The sequence below is a fragment of the Mustela putorius genome, unplaced genomic scaffold, assembly GCF_011764305.1.
Source record: "Mustela putorius furo isolate JIRA1106 unplaced genomic scaffold, ASM1176430v1.1 tig00003858_pilon_pilon_pilon, whole genome shotgun sequence".
Lineage (NCBI taxonomy): Eukaryota > Metazoa > Chordata > Mammalia > Carnivora > Mustelidae > Mustela > Mustela putorius.
Genome location: NW_025422010.1, coordinates 30,336,735 through 30,348,968, shown reverse-complemented (window position 1 = coordinate 30,348,968; position 12,234 = coordinate 30,336,735). Strand labels below are relative to the sequence as shown.

General features: G+C 39.5%; 1 protein-coding gene across 1 annotated transcript in view; it reads right to left on the bottom strand.

Moving 5' to 3' along the window:
* GALNT1 (polypeptide N-acetylgalactosaminyltransferase 1) overlaps positions 1-9,450 on the bottom strand; it is a 77,207-nt gene extending 67,757 nt beyond the window's left edge. The window contains exon 1 of the mRNA XM_004752294.3: positions 9,396-9,450. The gene's annotated coding sequence lies outside the window, so the exon portion shown is untranslated. The remainder of the gene's footprint in view (positions 1-9,395) is intronic.
* Between the last annotated feature and the right edge of the window lie 2,784 nt (positions 9,451-12,234).

The window sequence follows — 12,234 nt, the reverse complement described above, 5'->3', positions numbered from 1 at the left end:
AATATGCAAACAATTGTTTGGAGTGTAATTTCCCTCCTAGCATGGGGCTGGACTTGGTGACATGCTTCTAATCAACAGAATATGGTAGAAGTAATGGTGAGAGATTTCAAGCCTGGTCATAAAACACACATCCTCAGCTTTCTCTCAGCTCACACTCTGGGGAAAGCCAGCACCCCAATGTCAGAAGGACACTGAAGTATCCTTATACAAAGGTCCACATGGTAAGAAACTGAAGCCTCCTAAGCACAAGCAGTACTATCGTGCCAGGCATGGAAGGGAATTTGTGGAAGCAGTCACAATCAACCCTTCTGATGGCTGTGGCTCCTGCTGACATTCTGACTGCAATATGCAGAAAGATCCTGAATCAACACCCCCCTACTAAGCTGCTCCTGCATTCCTGACCCAAGCAAATACAAGATAAAAAATGTCTATTTTCTGAAGCCATTACCTTTGGAGGTAATTCATCAATATAGGATTTTAACAACAAAAAAGGCCTAAAAAGAGAATTCTTTAACCTACAGTAAAGATATTTAATGACATGACTTGTTGACTTGTCAAGCACTTCTGTAACATGAAATGATTTATGCAACCTTACTTCAATTTCACATCATACTAGAGTCCAAGCAGTAAGTCAAGAAAAGGAATAAGGATGAGGGGGAGAAAAAGAGACAAAATTATCTGCAGATGACATGATTTCTATCACAAACTTAAAAGATATCAATAGATAACTCATTACAGCTAATTTATGACCTCATCAAGGTTGCTGAATGCAAGGGATGCCTGGATGGCTCAGCTGGGTGGGCATCTGCCTTTGGCTCAGGTCATGATCTCAGGGTTCCGGGATCAAGCCCCAGGTCGGGCCCTCGCTGAGCTGGGAGTCTGCTTCTCCCTCTCACACTCCCTCTCTGGGCTCTCTCTCAAATAAATAAATAAAATCTTAAAAAAAAAAAAAAAGTTGCTAAATACAAGATGAACATGTAACAATCATGTCCTGTATAGTAACAGTAACTACTCCAAATATGTAAAAGAAAACAAATCATATTCAAAATAGCTATAAAAACCCTAAGATATTTGGGGATAAACTTGAACAAAATAGGGGCTCCTGGTGGCTCAGTCAGTTAAATGTCTGCCTTCAGCTTGGGTCATGATCCCAGGGTCCTGGGACAGAGGCCACAGAGGGCTCCCTGCTCAGCAGGGAGCCTGCTTTTCCTTCTCCCTCTCTCAAATAAATAAATCTTAAAAAAAAATACAAAAAACCTTTAACAAAATACGTGCAAGACACAGAAAAAGTTGTAGAGCTTTACTGAGGGGTATAAGAGAACTGACTAATGGCTAGTTATACTATGTTCAGGAGAAAAAAAAGTAATAGCCTCTTTCTAAAATTAATCTATAAATTTAATACAATTCTTTTTTTTAATTTATTTATTTATTTGATAGATAGAGAGTACAAGTAGGCAGAGCAGTAGGCAAAGGGAGAAGCAGACTCCCCGCTGGGCAGGGAGTCCAATGTGGGGCTCGATCCCAGGACCCTGGGATCATGACCCAAGCCAAAGGCAGTCGCTTAACAGACTGAGCCACCCAGGCGCCCCTAAATTTAATACAATTCTAATCAAAACACAAACGAAGCTTTTTGGGACTGGATTTATAATAAAGCCGAAAAATCTAAAACCATGTGTTTCTCTAAAACAAACCCATACATGTACAGAAAACTGGTGCTACTACAGATGAGAGTAGAAAACTGACAGAGGGACAAATGGTTTCCGTATGATACGAAACAAATTTAGATTCTACCTTACACTAGTAACAAAAGAAAATCTGTGAAAAGATAATAACAAGGCCAAAGTTGTCAAAACAAAGTCACAGTTATTCTGGCCTTTTACTTGCTGGCTGAGGTAAGTATGGCTCTAGTGCTTTAGCTTTTAATTTTTATAGTTTCCACTTCCAGTGAAGTGTTTAAGGCCAACATTTCTCCCACTGTCTTTGAGTTGTCAAGTGATTACTTTACTAAAATTTGGCAATGAGAAGACTCATTCACCAGCCAAAAACATGAACCAATTTTTAGGTATCAGCATACTCTCATTCTGACTATTTAACAAAAAATTAGTTAAGAACTAGTCTAAAAATTCTATACAAACTAATGTTCACATGCCATATAAATGTAGATATTCTCTTTCTCTAATTGTTTCCTAGGTGTTACTCCAAGTTCAGAGATTGGGAAAATGTGTTTATCATTTGGGGTACTTGTGGTATAGACTCCTATAAAATTTACCAGTATCTTAAATGGAATGTCAATTTCCAAGGTGATAAACTGACTTAACATTTAGCAATACCTTTAAAAATTAATATTTTTCCTAATTATAAAGTAATATTTGCTCAATGCAAAGGATTTGGCAAACAAAAAAGTAAAAGACAAGACAGAAAACCCCCTGTAAACACTCATCCCAATTTAACAATACCACCAATTGGTTAAGTGTCCTCCCAATCTTTGGAATACAGGAGATATGTCTTAAAGCAACTTTGTAATGTCTAGTTTGATTCAAACATTTAATGTCTTAAGTGTCCTTATCAGGGAGAAAAGAAAGGAATGGGTGTGACTTTAAAGGGGTAGCAAAAGAGATATTTGTGGTGATACTGTATTTTGATTTTTCTTTTCTTTTTTTAAGATTTTATTTATTTATTTGACAGGGATCATAAGCGGGCAGAGATGCAGGCAGAGAGAGGCGGGGCGAAGCCAGCTCCCTGCTGACCAGAGAGCCTGAAGCGGGGCTTGATCCCAGGACCCCGGGACCATCACCCAAGCAGAAAGCAGAGCTTTAACCCACTGTGCCACCCAGATGCCCCTTGATTTTTCTTTTAAGTTATAGGTTCAACAGACATTTCTAACCCCTATTCCACCCCAACTACTGGATATCACGTTACAGGCAACACTGGATGTCTTAAGGGTCATTTCAAACTAGCCTTGATATGTACAAAGCTATGTCAAGGGGCACCTGGGTGGTTCAGTGGGTTAAAACCTCTGCCTCAGGGTCCTGGGATCAAGCCCCACGTTGGGCTCTCTGCGCAGTGGGGAGCCTGCTTCCCTCTCTCTCTTTCTGCCTACCTCTCTGCCTACTGTGATCTCTGTCAAATAAATAAATAAAATCTAAAAAAAAAAAAAAAAGCTATGTCAAATGCCATATATTAATGTACCCTAAAAAATAGACATAAAATAGATATAAACCAAGGGGGCTTTCTGGTTCATGATGCTGACTCTTGCTCTCACTCTCCCCCAAAGGTTTCTTCTGGTAACAGACCCAGCCCCCTGGTCAGAAGACAGTCAAGTGACATGGCCAGGCCAATCAGAGGACCTCACCCCTTGGCTTTTCAAGTCACAGGGCTGGAGGCTATACAAGTAGCTCTGCAGTCAACCACACTGCCCAACACCTGGAGAAAGGCCACCTTCAAGTCCAAGAGAATGAGCCCAAGGAGAGGCATACAGAACAAGAGGCAGAGTACAGATGGCGACCAAGTCCCTGACACTTCCTTTGCTTATTTGTGGAGCATAAGGAATGACACAGAGGACATGGGGAGATGGAGAGGAGAAGGGAGTTGGGGGAAATTGGAGGGAGAAATGAACCATGAGAGATTGTGGACTCTGAAAAACAATCTGAAGGTTTAGGAGGGGCAGGGGGGTGGGAGGTTGAGTAAGCCTGGTGGTGGGTATTATGAAGGGCACATACTGCAAGGAGCACTGATTGTGGTGCATAAACAATGAATTCTGGAACACTGAAAAGAAATTTAAAAAATAAATAAACATTTAAAAAGAAAAGAAATTGGTTCCTAACACAACCAGAACACCTGGGATGTGGAGAGGTGGGGAGGAAAGAGGAGAAGACCAACAGGTGAAACCAAGCAGGTTCTATTCAACGGATGAGGTTCCATTTTACTAGTTATAAACAACTGTACATCATGAGGCAAACTATACTATTTGAAAAGATAATTTTTAATACTCCAAATCACAGAAATACATCAAATATCAAAAGTATGTAGGAGGAACATCACTGAAATAAAGGATCATAACACAGGACATGTATCATGTATCCACCACCCAGTTCAAGAATAAGAAAGTAATCTTCAAAGTTCCCTCTCCAATACCATCGCTTTCCCAGCTCCTCAAAGGCAACCTCTATTCCAAACTTACTATTCTCTCTTTTCCTGACAGTTTTACTTCACTGATAGTCTTAGCAATGCCTTCTTTACATGTGTCTGTTTCTGAATTGCTCATAAATGGAAAAATCTGTCTTCCTTTTTTCTTTTTTAATACCAAGTTCCCAAGAGCCATCCGTATGTTGCTTGCAGTTACAATCAATTTGTGTTTACTACTCAGTAGTATTCCACTGGCTTAGCATACCACAGTTTATCCACTTCATGCTTAATAGACATGTGGTTCTTTCTAGGTTTCTATAGTTACAAACATACTGTTAGGAACATTCCTAAACATGTATCCTGGCACACATGTGCAGGAGGAGTAAGGGGTGCAGGGCAAGGGTGGTAAACTTCTGCAAAGGACAAGATGGTAAATATTTTAGGCTTTGCAAGACAGATCTACAGTGTAAGCATTCAACTCTGGTACTACACCACAAAAGCAGACATAAATGACATAAACAAGTAAGTGTGACAATATTCCAACTGAACTTTATTTATGGACGGTGAAATCTGAATTTCATGTAATCTCCACATTATAAATTACATAAATTTTGTTTCACTTCACAATTTTAAAAATGTTAAAAATCTTTTTTAACTCACGAGTTGTCACACCAACCCCTGAACTAGAGAACACACATAAAGGTATTAGGTTATAGGGAATGCATATTTTCATTAAGACTAAACATGACCAATTTGTTTTCCCAGGTGGTTGATGCAAAACAGTAAGCAAAATGAGAGCTCTGGATGTGTTCGCTGGCAACACTTACTAATGTCAGACTTTCTTATTTTCTGACAATCTGGAGTGTGTAGTTGGTATCTTTTTTTTAAATATATATTTTATTTATTTATTTGACAGAGATCACAAGTCGGACAGAGAGGCAGGTAGAGAGAGAGGAGGAAGCAGGCTCCCCTCTGAGCAGAGAGCCCAATGTGGGGCTCGACCCCAGGACCCTGGGATCATGACCTGAGCCAAAGGCAGAGGCTTTAACCCACTGAGCCACCCAGGCACCCCTGTAGTTGGTATCTTAATGTAGTTTTAATTTGCACTTCCCCACTGTCTCTGATATTACTGGTCATTCCATTTCTGCTTCTCTAATGTGCCTATGAAGTCTAGGCCACTATTCAATTCAGTGGGTTGTTCTGTCTTTTTCCTATTAGTTTCTAAAGACCTTTGTGCAGTCTGGATTCTAATCTTACTTTGGCTACATGCACTGCAAGAATCTTTTCCCAGCTTATAGCTTGTCTTCTTAATAAGAGGTAGCTTTTGTGGTTTACATTTTCTATGTCTTAAGAAATTCTTTTCTATTTAGATATCATTAAAAATAAAGTTCTAATGTCTACAAATTTTTAAGTTTTACCTTTCAGGTTTAAGTAGAGATTTAACATCGCTTTCTTCCATGTGGCTAATGAAATGTCCTGCCACACTGTGTGGAAAGTTCATCCTCTTACTAAAGGTGTACATGCAATGCTACTTTGTCATAAACTTTGTCATAAACTAGATTTCCAGGGTTCTATGTTCTGTTCCACCGACCCATCTACCTTACACCACATTGCTGTCTGTCTTACAGCTTTATAGCAATTCTTGATATACACTAAAGAAGTCTTCGCACCCTGCACTACTTCTTGAGGTGGGCCTTGGCTACTTTTGAGCAACTGGCCTTCCTTAGGTGTAACAACCATAATTCCTAAAAATGATATTCCACCTACTGAAAAAAGAAATCTAGTAGTTAAAATTTACATGTCTATGATAGAACAATCCTACTGTTAGGATTAAATTCAATTTTAAAAATGATACAAGTCATAGAGAAGAAGTTGGTAATGAGGAGTTCAATTCAAAAGAAAAGCCATTCAATTCAAAAGGAGCCATTCAAAAGAAAAATTCCAGGGGCAGCTGGGTGGCGCAGTCAGTTCAGCATCCACCTCTTGGTTTCAGCTCATGTCATTATCTCAGGGTTCTGAGACTGAGCCCCAAGTGGCACTCTGTGCTCACCACAGAGTCTGTTTGTCCTTTACCCTCAACCCGACTTGTGCTCGGGCTCTCTCTCTCCCTCCCTCTCTAAAATATATTTTTTAAATGCTTAAAAAGATAAAAGAAAAATTCTAAAAATGTCTTACAAAATGGTATCATTATTAAAACGTGCAGCACCTAACTTTTATGTCTAATATACTGTTGTTCCTTTAAAAAAAAGGGGGGGGGTTCAGTATTTTAGAGTCACAGTTCATACCATGCTCTCTGGGTATTTACTGAGTCTTCGCCAATTACATTCTAGATACCAGGTCAGGTACCTAGGTGGTACAAGAAGCCTGAAGGCAATGATCCACACCATGGAAGCCCTTATTACACAGTTAAACACCACCTAAGTGATGCACCATTCACATTACAAAAGAGAAACATCAACTCAGGAAGCCTGGGAGGACAAAGACTTACAGATAGGGAAGTTTCTAACTAGTTTTTATCAGAAGGCAGTAAGATATTAAACTTTTCTGCAACAAGGTTGGTTCTTTCTTTCTTTCTTTGTTTCTTTCTCTTTAAGATTTTATTTATCTTTTTTGACTGAGAGAGCAAGCAGGGGGAGCAGCAGGCAGAGGGAGAGAGAGAAGCAGGCTCCTAACTGAGCAGGCAGCCCTGTGCAGGGCTCCATCCAGGACCCAGGGAAGGCAGACGCTTGACCAACTGAGCCACCCAGGTGCCCCGTCCCATTTTGTTCTAAAGAACAGTGCACTGCAGGATCCACACCTGTGGGATTTTACTAAAGAAACTCCATGGTCAAGTAAGTTAGAGAAATGTTATAGACTCTCTATGCCCTGGGAGATCCATACTGCACGTCATTGCCCTAAAGGTTCTGTAAAGTTTGGCAATAAAGAAACATATCTAACTCTGTTAACTCAGAGAACTTATCATTTTCAAGCAGAGCTTTCTCCATCAACTTTGTCTTTTTTGCAAAATACAGATTTCAAATAGCAATAGATAAAGTAATAAAGATTGGTTTCAAATCCTGGAATCAGCCAATTTTTAAACTATGAGTTATTCTTTTTCTGAAAAACTGGTATTTCTGTGCATCTGCAAATTCCATAAAAAAGAAATCCTATCGTGTTCACAGGAAGATCTTCATAAAGTGAGGGTTAATTTTGTATTATTTTAATTTAACTGTTTACACTTCACATTTCTGCACAACCCACATAGTTGTGGACAAAAAATGGTAAATCCAGAAGTCACCATTATATAAATTCCCAAAAGAAAAGAATCTAAAAGAAGTGAAAAGAATTCTAAGGGAAGTGAAATTTAGCAACTATATTTACTATTTTTTTTTCTAAGTTTAGAATATCAGAGTCAGAAAAAAATATCAGCATTAAATGTTACATTTAACAATACAACAGGACGTTGTAGGGAGAGAGTTAACACTGCATGTCTCTTTTACTCAGGCTTTCCTAATCTCTGGGGGATGCCTGGAGCCATGGTAATGGCCCCTGGCCAAACTCTGAGAACTAAACTGGAATGTTCACAGTCACTGGCTAAGGATGTTAGAGACAGCAGGTCAGGATATATCAGACTGTCAGCATTGTTTAAAGTAGGCATCAAGATTTATGATGTGCACCTGGTATCTGGTCAGGGTCCTAAGTTTTAGCCAGCAAGGCTGGCCACAGAAAAACATGTCCACGTGAGCCTCACAGAGGAAAGACATCAACATTTGTGTCTTATCTTCCTAGCATTCACCTGCATGTAGCTTCTTCCTGCTGTTCCTGTACTGCATCTTTTGCTGTAATAACCTTAGCCAGGAGTACAACATTATGTTAAGTTGGGGGAGTCCAGCAGATTAAAACTAATGGGCAGTTATGGTACTCCCATCAAAATAAACACCATTAAAACTTTTGGTTTGCCATAACACCTACTTCTAAATGGTACATGATCATAATCACAATCTGCTTAAATGAATAAACCAATGTATAGGGTAAAAGTGAACACAGCAGTCACAAGATTACTATCCCTCGAAAGGGCTTGGTTGCAAGGTGGGCCCTTGACTGGCATCTGGTACTTAAATGATAAACAATTCCCTACACTGATATAAAACTCACCTTAAATGGTAAGTGTACCTAACTGTGCCTAACCCATTTGTCAAACAATAAAGTTTGTGCAAAACATATGACAGCCTTCTGGGAGACTCAAATTTTGGTACATGCTAGGCCACAATGACCAGCCCCAATGAAAACACTGGCACTGAGTTTAATGCCCCAGCTTGTAACACTTCACCTGTATTGTCACAAATCATTGCTAGAGCACATCGCGTATGACTCCCCTGGGAGAGGTTCTTGGAAGCTTGTGCCTATTGTCCTCCAGACTTCACCCTATGCACTTTTCCCTCTGTCAATACTGTTTTGTATCCTTTCACTCTAAGAAGTCTTAGTTTTCTTATGACTACATGCTGAATCCTGGTGAGTCCTCCTAGCCAATAACTAAACCTGGGGTGGCAGTGGGAACCCCAAACACAATCAGCATATTAAAAGAGAAGTGAGTATCTATTAGTCCAAATGCTGATATTCAAATCTGGGTTCAAGTTTCAATTCCAACACTTACTAGCTAAGCAATCCTAGAAATGTTACTCTTTATTTGCATATATCTGGGGCTCTTCATTCCTTTGAGAAAAACATGCCCACCTTAGAGTCCCATTTCATTAAATTAAATGAGATAATGTACATCACTTAGGTATCAGCACACTCATATAAATATTAAATAGTATTTCTAGAGGTACTTTCTTAGATGAAACACCAGGAACTTTTATACTTGTACTGATGCAATGATTATTCAAATGGTCATGCAGAGTACTACAAAAAGAAACTCAGAGGTAAACTTTAACTGAATCTTCAACACTGATTCTATGAGTGATTCCCAGTCCACATGACAGGATTCCTGGGTGAGCTCAAAGCACATTAAACCCCATATAAAAATTTTTTATTCCTAGACTTATATCCATCTAGTCTTCAAACTGACATCCCTGAGGAAATATGAATGCACTAATTAATCAGCACTGGGACTGTGCCTGATGGTTACATTTCTCAACTGAATTTGCATTTTAATATAAGCCATTCACTTACGTATAGATGAGGGAAAAGTCCCATCAACACAAGTATGAAACCTCCACAGCTATAAGAGCAAGCCCCAAGGCAAAGAGAAGTACAACCCTGAAGTCATTCACTCCCAGCTATCAACTTACCCCAAAGTGGTTTTTCAAATGAATTCATATCCCAAATCCACATGTCCCACATTTCCTGTTGAAAAATAAATTTCCTAAAATCAGATTATTACAGAATAACTCTATCCTCCCCCCTTATTACTTCAGCCAACCTATCCCACTGGACTCTAAGTCAGCCATACCAGAGGGCAAAACTCATGTCTTATTTAGCCAGATCTCTAATGCTGAACATGGGCACATAACAGGTGTTTCCCCAAAGCTTGCACATAATAGGTGCTCAGTTAATGTCTAATACATGAATAAAATAATACTGAGAGCCAACAGCAAGTTCAGTGGAAAAAAACTATCGTTCCTCCTCTTAGAAATCTATCAGGATATTCACTTTCCAGGTGGGAAGGCCAAAGACACAGAGCTAGCACCTGCAGCAGGTACTATTTATTCCTTTGTTTTTTAAAGATTTTGCCTATTTAGTTGATAGAGAGAGCACAAGTGGGGAGGAAGAATGAGACACAGACTGCCTGCTAAGCAGGGAGCCTGATGCAGGGCTCCATCCCAGGACCCTGGGATACTGACATGAGCCAAAGGCAGCCACATAACGGACTGAGCCCACGCAGGCGTCCCAGTACTGCTTATGCCTTACCCCCCTCCACATACACTATGCTTCACTCCATTAGATCTCCAACTGAATTCAGCTGATCATTCTCTGCTAGACTACCTTTTCTCTATTCATTCAAGCTAGCCATTGCTCTTCTATTCCTCTTCCTGGTGCAAGTAACCAAATCTCAACAAACAGGACCGAAGGGGAAAATTGTTGGGGACATTTAGGAAAAGTTACGCTGTCTCAGAGGCGTTGAAGGAGAAATTATACCTATAGTAGGGGAGCTATTTATGGGTGGGGAGGGAAAGCACACGGGAAGTGTATCTACACCTTCCTCTCAGTTTTACTGTAAACATGTAACTGCTCTAAAAAAAAGTCTTTAAAAAATAAAACATGAAAGACTTACACAAAGAAAGGTGAAACCGCTCCTACTGGAGTAACCCTCCCACAAACAATAATTACAAACTCTGGCCCAAACATAAAAACCACTACTGAAAAGCACTGGATAGGTTACACAGGTGATGGGGATTGTGGAGGGCCCTTGTGATGAGCACCAGGGGTTGCATGGAAGTGTTGAGTCACTATATAGGACGACTGAAACTAATATTACACTGTATGTCAACAGGAATTCAAATAAAAACTTAAAAAAAATTTTTTTTTAAATTAGAGAAGCACTAAACAGCAACCAAAACACAGAAAAGGCACCCCTTGAAACAGGGGAACTATACTAGGTGAGATTTGCCTTTTTATGGCTGCTTGCCTGAAGGCAGAGACGACCCTGCATCATGTGCAGCAGGTAAAACTCAAGAAGGAGCTCTCACTCTCATTGGCTTGTGGCATCAAAGGATGAAGGCTGGGGCCAGTAGAACAACTAGAAAGTAAGGAAGAAAATCCTAGATATATTTCTGTATGTAAACCTTACCACAATCCTTACCTAAGCCCTAAACACACAACACTGGAGACTCCAGAGGTCCCAAAGAAAAGAATTGGCTAAAATGGCTGAAAGAACTGAGCAAGAGATCAGGTTGCTGCCCAATGCAGGAGAAACAGAGTTTGGGATTTAAGTCCAGCCAGTTAACTGTCTGCTAGAACAACAAAGAATCAATACTCTTTCGGAGAAAACAGAATTATGGATCACAAAAGCATTTATAACATTCAGTATTCAACAAAAAATTACTAGACATGAAAATAAATAAGAAAATGTGACTATGGTTAAAAAAAAAAAAACAGTCAATGTACTTTGGACACAAGATTACCCAGATGTTGGAATTAGTAGATAAGGGCTATAAAGCAGCTACTAACCATGTGCTCAAGAACTTAAGAATAATAAAGGAAGAGAAGTAACTCATCAGGTAAATACAAAGCATAAAAAGGAACCATGCAGGACCACGAAGAACACAAATAAATGAAGTCTGAAATACAGAATTCATTTAACAGGTTCAACAGCACATGAGAAGTAAGAGATACAGGCATATCTTAAAGATACTGTGGGTTCAGTTCCAGACCACCATAATAAATAAAGTGAGTAATATTAATTTTTTGTTTCACAGTACATATAGAAGTTTACATTTTAGTTTATTAAGATGTGATAGTATTGTGTCTAAAAAAACTAATGTACATATAAAAATATACTTCATCGCTAAAAAAATGCTAACTATTATCTGAGCTTTCAGAGTCGTAATCATTTTGCTGATGAAGGATCTTGCCTCTGAGTTGATGGCTACTGACTGATCAGGGCAGTTGATGCTGAAGGTTGGGCTGACTGTGGCAATTTCTTAAAATAAGACAACAATGAAATGTGCCATATCACTGACTCTTCCTCTCATGAATAACTTCTCTACAGCATGCTAGGCTGTTTGACAGTATTTTACCGACAGCATAACTTCTTTCAAAATTAGAGTCAACTGGGGTACCTGGGTAACTCAGTTGCTTAGGTGTCCGCCTTCGGCTTGGGTCATGATCTCAGGGTCAAGGAATGGAGCCCCGCTTCAGGCTCCCTGCTCAGCGGGGAGTTCACTTCTTCCTCTCCCTCTTCCCCTCTACCCTCCACTTTGTGCTCTCTCTCAAATAAATAAATAAAATCTTGAAAAAAAATTAGAGTCAATTTTCTCAAACTCTACTGCTGCTTGATCAACTAAATTTAAATGATATTGTAAATCCTCTGCTGTCATTTCAACAATCTTCACAGCATTTTCACCAGGAGTAGATGCTATCTCAAGAAGCCACTTTCTTTGCTCATCACAAGAAACAACTCCTCATCTG